Below are 6,000 nucleotides of genomic sequence, written 5' to 3' on the forward strand. Positions count from 1 at the left end.
GGCGCGCCCGCGCGCCGGAAGCGGCCACAGGGGCCGCGCCGGGAGGGGCGTGGCCTGACAGCGGTGGGCGGGATCAGATGGTGACGTCACGGCGCGCGGGCGGGAATGTGGGATATCGGGAGAAGGTGCTGAGCGCGGAGCTGGGTCTGGCGCTGGAAGAGGCTCCCCGGGGAAGGGGTCGCAGCGCTAAGCCTGACAGAGCGCAAGGAGCGTTTGGAGAACGCTCCCGGGCACGTGGTGGGATTGTTGGGGGTGTCCCGTGCAGGAGGCAGGAGCTGGAGTTTGATGGTCCCCGTGGGTCCTTTCCAGCTCGGGGCATCCTGTGATTGTGTGGGAACACAGTCTGTACCCGGGGAGCTTGGCCTTGTCCCCACGGCCACCCAGGGACCAGGGCTGGGGTGTGCAGGCTGTCCCAGCCTCAGTGGCTCTGTGAGTCTGTGTTCCCTCCACTTGTGTGTTCAACCCAAAGGAGACTTGACAAAGAAAGGGACTTCGGGACCCACTCCCACTTACTGACACCCACACCCTCATGCAACACGCTTTCTTCCCCCAGAAGACTTCGGACAAGTGCATTGGATGTCGAGTTCTGCAGGTGCTGAACTGGCCCCCGTGCCTGTCTCGGCACACCTGCAGCCAGGCTCAAAGCTTCTGAGGGGTCTGGGGCTCAAAGCATCTATTCATGAAATACTCATGGCCCTGCTCCTGAGAGGCACAATCCGCAGCAGAGCACTCCAGTGTGGCACACAGAGGGCTCTCCTGAACCTGGGAAAACCCTGGGGCACTGCCCCTCCAGCCCACTCCTTGGCCCTTGCAGCCAGCAAGTTGGAGGCTGGATCTTCGCTCCAGGGACACTACTGGCATTTGGCTGGATCGCTGGGGTTTGCAGGGCCAAGTCATGCCCTGGCAAAAGGGATCCCAGAGGAGGAAATGGGGCACAAGTTTGCCTAAGGTTTCATAACTTCTTTGCAAAACAGCTCAGAGTCAGACCACCTGGCCCAGAGGAAATCATTTGTGAAGTGCACCAAGATGGTGATCCTAGCCCAGTCCACAAGGACAATAAACATCAACATAGAGAAGACATCCTGCAAGAAAGGCATCACATAACAGAACCCTGAGAACAGGTGCTTTTTATTTACTTTTGCTCTGAAAGACAAGTAATCAACATTGAGGCCAGCAACTACTAAACCAATACAATGAATGCTCCCCAAGGGTCCCTTGCTGCCTGTCACCCTGCTATAGGCTTGTCTTGCTGCAGGGGTGCTCCAGTGCTGGTCCCAACCCCCCCTGAGCATGTGGAGCAGGGGCTCCACATCCTCCTTCACTGCACACTCCCTCACAGGCAGCACAGCCCCAGTGTGTAGTGCAGTACCAAGCACTGCATGTGGGGCATTCATAACTCATATGGAAATGAGACAGCACCACGTGGTTTTGGTGTCCATGTTTCCCTCCAGCTGCCTTGTCCTCTGCTGGCATTGAGAAGTCCCTAATATCAATCTGGGAACAGGGAGAAGGGGGATTTGTGTGACACTTGGCTTCAGGCTGCCTGACCTGTTTTGAAAACCCCCAGAGCCTTGCAACAAACCCTGCACAGCTCGACAACGTGGCTCTTCTGGACCTCACCCCAATCTCTCAAGCTGTAAATGCAGGGAGGGACTGAGGGGTGACAGTGGTCTGTGCCTGGCTCTGCACAGCTCAACATATCAAAATATCTCAGACATTCTTTGTCTGGTCCTCCCCCTCCAGCGTGTAGTTCAAGGATATTGAACAGGAAGGATTTGGAGATGAAATGAGACGCCAGAGAGGCAAGAAAACTGGGGCAGAGGGCAGAGGTGAAAGGCTGCCAGAGGTTAATGGGGTGGTTTATCAATGGGGTGGCAGCCCATGACAGGGCTGAAAGCTCTTTGGGGAGATGTTCAGTCTGTCAGGCCAAGAGAAACAAATCCAAAGGTTGAAATTCAGTGGGAGATGTGCAGATAGAGGAAGAGAGGAGAGGACAGGCGCTTCAGTCCTCAGCGTGGGCCTGTGGCACATGGGGGACATGCCTCTAGGTCGAGCTCCCATGCCAGCTGCTCCACGGTTCCCCAGCCTCCCAGGGCTTTCCCTGGCTGCCTTCTCTCTCTGCAGGGCCATGTGGGGGAAGGAGATGGGTGGAAGAATGGAGGAAGGGCAAAGCTTTGCTGAACCACGAAATGGCTCATGTCTTTCCCGGGCAGAGCATCACCTGGGAACAGATATCAGGATATTATTGCCAAACCACAGACAGTTCAAAGGAACAAAAAAGCCCTTGCAGAGGGTTGTAAATGGTTAAGTCAGATGGACTGGTACAAACCAGGAGGCAGCAGCAGCTAATGGGGAAAAAACAGTGGGTGTGAAAGGGCTCTTTGTCCCAGCAGGAAGGCGACAGAGGCTGGGCACCAGGACGCACCCTGACCAGAGCACAGGGCAGGCTTGTTTGCAGCACAGGGTGCAGGCTTCCAGAGAAAAGGTGATTTTACACTCTGGTTCTTTTTGGAACCAGACAATCCCCTACCTGGAAGGTGCTTTGACTAAACAACAGAGTGGCTCAGCTGATGCACTGCAAGAAAACAAGGTGGACCCAGGGAGGAGCTCCAGCCTTTGCACAGGAACAGCTCAGCAGTCCAAGACAGTGTGTACTGTCCTCCCCTCCTGCTTGCCCAGGTCCAGGGTGGGAGGCTGCAGCTCATGACAGGCCTTGCACCCTTTGGAGGATGAACAGAAAACGAGCACCCAATGCGCAGGGAGCTTTTTTACCTGTTGGAGAAGGACTTGGAACCACAAAACTGCTGGGCCAGGGAGAGGGCAGGAGGCCAGCAGCACCTGGGCAGGAAAGAGATGCGATCTCACCACCCTCCTTTCCTGAGCTGAGAGGCTCAGCAAATAAAGGAAAGCAGATAACAAAAGCTATCCCTGGCGGTCGCTCGCTGGGGCGATGGCCTGGCTTGACAAGGGGTCAGCATGAATTGTGTTTCCTGTCAGTATGTGGCTGTGCTTTTAGAGGGATATCCGTTGGGTGCCGTGGGACAACAGGGCTTGGCACACATCATGGAGGGGCCCAAAGCGAAGGGCAGGACTAGATCATGACTTTGGGCATCCCCAGGAAATCCAGCCTGTTTTGGTGACAGCGATGAGACACATCTGGCTTCTCTTCAATTTGTGTTGGAGAAAATATAGCAAGCCAGGAGGAAACTTCCTGAACACTTTGGGAAGTGGTTGTCTGCTGCATTGATGTTTGCTAGCTTATACAGCTATCCCTCAGTCAAGGGTAATAGAAAATGCAACTGCTACACAGGGTGAGCAGCTAATCCCAGACATGGAGCAGACCCCAATAACTAATAACATGTGCATGCATGGTCATGTGTTTGTATGTTTCCTCAGTGTCATACACAGGAATCCTGAAGCAGACTCCACGGACAGGTCAAAGACCTTGTGGCTTCCCCAGGTGCCAAGTAGATAGCAAGCAGAATGTGGAAGGGGGCATGCCAGTGACATAGTCTATCACTCTCTACTTGAAGAGGATGATGAATTTAGACTGAGCTTGAGATGCAGAGGTTTCCTCTGCATTCCAAGGAAGTGATGGAAGTGAGGAAACACAGCCATGTTATCATTCTGAGCCCCCCACAGCCACAGAGAATATCCATATGCTGGCCGTGGACTTGGGCCCCTGCAGAGCCTCCTTGCACGAACTGGGCAGGGAGACCCCCACCCCACCTCCCAGTGCCTGTGCCCGCCCACAAGGACCAAATGCAGCCAGCCATCTTGTCAAACTGCTTTAATATTTGGACATGAAGACAGGACAGAGCCAGTCAGGCTGTGCACAGACAAGATGTCCCTGAGCCATGTTGTAAGGCTGCAGGGCTTCCCTTCTCAATGGATGTGTGGATTTGGCCAAGATGCAGTTCAGCTGATGATGTCCTGAGCATGCCAGTGAGGTGCACGTGTTGGGTAGGGAAGAGGGATGGGGGCTCTCCAGGGCAGCTCAGAGGTTGTTCAGCTCCAACAAGGTCTGGTCCAGGACCTGATGGATGCCCACGTTCTCCTCTTTGGCACTGGCCAGGCTCTCTGTGAATGCAAGGGACACCCAGACACACACACACAGACACAACCCAAGGGTACCCAGGTGCAGCCGGACCCACACACACCACACCAAGCACAGACACACGCACACAGACAGACATTTCAGTACAGCAGTGGCCTCCAGCCGGATGGGGCATTCCTGGTGGAGCAGAGTCCACACAAACCACCCCATCTCCGGCAGGGATGAGTCCAGCCGCTCTGGGACCTGCCAGGGCACCCAGGCCAGTCAGGGCTGGTCACTGGGGCAGGCAGTTGCTGCTCTTCAGCATTTCCATCTTCCCACGGTGCCCGTGGCCCATGGCTGAGCCCTCTGCAGCGCACGTGCCGCCGGTGAGGACCATTACTTGGCCAGCCCCAAGGCGTCAGCACTGGCTGGCTGTGGGCACATGCACAAACCCTTTGCCAGTGAAAGCGGAGAGCCAGTGCCTGCTGCATGACCCAGCAGTGCTCCGGGAAGAAAAGGAGTGAGACAACAACCTCATAACAGCCTGGGAGGGCAGGCAGAGACGATAACAGAAAGATAAGGAGCCGAGCTAACAAGGCTACAGGGATGAGCTCTGCCAGGCAGCCCGCTGCCAAGGCAGCCTCCTCTGGTGTTCACTGCCAAATGGCATCCTCCTTCCCCCGAGATGGGGATGGAACAAGAGCTCTGCCTACCCAGCCCCATCTCCCAGTGCACCCTGCTGGTCTCTTCCCTGTCCTTTGCCCCAAGTTTGGGTCAGTGGGTGCTGCTGGGTCCCCAGCTCCTATCCCAGCGATCCTGGCACCCTGCAGGGACCCCTTTCTGAGAGGATCTTCCTTGCACATTTTGGGGTGACCAGAGTGAGGAGGAAGAGGCTGCCCATCAACTCCTGGGACAAGGGGAGGAAAGCAGCGATACAAACCACCACCTCCCTCCCTGGCAGAGCCAGGCTGATGCCAGAGGACAGCCATCACCAAGTGGGCACCCCAGTCCATCAAAAAAACCTTATTCCTCTCCCACAAAAAAAACAATCAGGCTCCAGAGGGGCTTCCTGTCCCCCCCCACGCAGGGTAGTTACCCCTGTGAGGATTAGCCAAGGTTTCACACCTCGCCTTGCACCAGTGGGGAGCAGGTAGGGGCTCCCAGCCCTGAGCCAGCCTGGCCAAAACAGGGCAGGGAGGCTGGGCCGGGGCCAGGAGCTCTGGGCAGCTCAGTTGTTAAGTTCAGTAAGGATGACCCGCAGCTCGTTAGTGAGAACACGGTTTTTCTCGGCCTCCTGCTGAGAGCGCTCTAGAGAAAATGGAGACGTCAACGCAGCACAGGAAAGAGAGAGAAAAAAGCGAGTTAGTGAAAAGAGACAGCATTCCCCAAAGCCCTCAGTGGAAACACCACAGCTGCCCAGCTAGCAGCAGAGACCAGCTGGACTGGCAGGAGGAGTACTGGCGCAGGGACAGGTCTGTAGATCCGTCAATTTGAGAACTGGATTCTGGGGCACAGTATGGTGGTGAGGAAAGAGGAGGGGTATCAAGGACAAATTTAGGGATCACAAGAGATCACTGCTGAAGGGTAGCACCAGCTCTTTCACCAAGGGAAGGTGATGCAGGACACATAACAGGGCTGAGATTGCTGCTTGCAGGAAATGTCTGGGAGTGGAGACAGCGAATGGAGAGGACCAGGTCTAACCCTCGTGTTTCCCTCCAAAAGAGTCATGGAGAAGATGGCATGAGATGAGGAAAGCTGTGTATGAGAGCCAGAGGGTGACTGGGGTCAGCACAAAGGGCCCTGTTCCACTCAGCCTGGCAGTGCAGGAGCCTCTCGGGTCTCAGCCATGGTTACCCCGGGGGTCCCGCGAGCTGCCTGCAACCACCTCCTACCACACCGCTGACAGGACCCACGTGAGACAGGCAGGAGATGAGGGATAGAGTGGCATGAAGAAAACAAAG

Source organism: Manacus vitellinus, unplaced genomic scaffold (genome assembly GCF_001715985.3).
Source record: "Manacus vitellinus isolate BGI_N305 unplaced genomic scaffold, ASM171598v3 scaffold_36_pilon, whole genome shotgun sequence".
Lineage (NCBI taxonomy): Eukaryota > Metazoa > Chordata > Aves > Passeriformes > Pipridae > Manacus > Manacus vitellinus.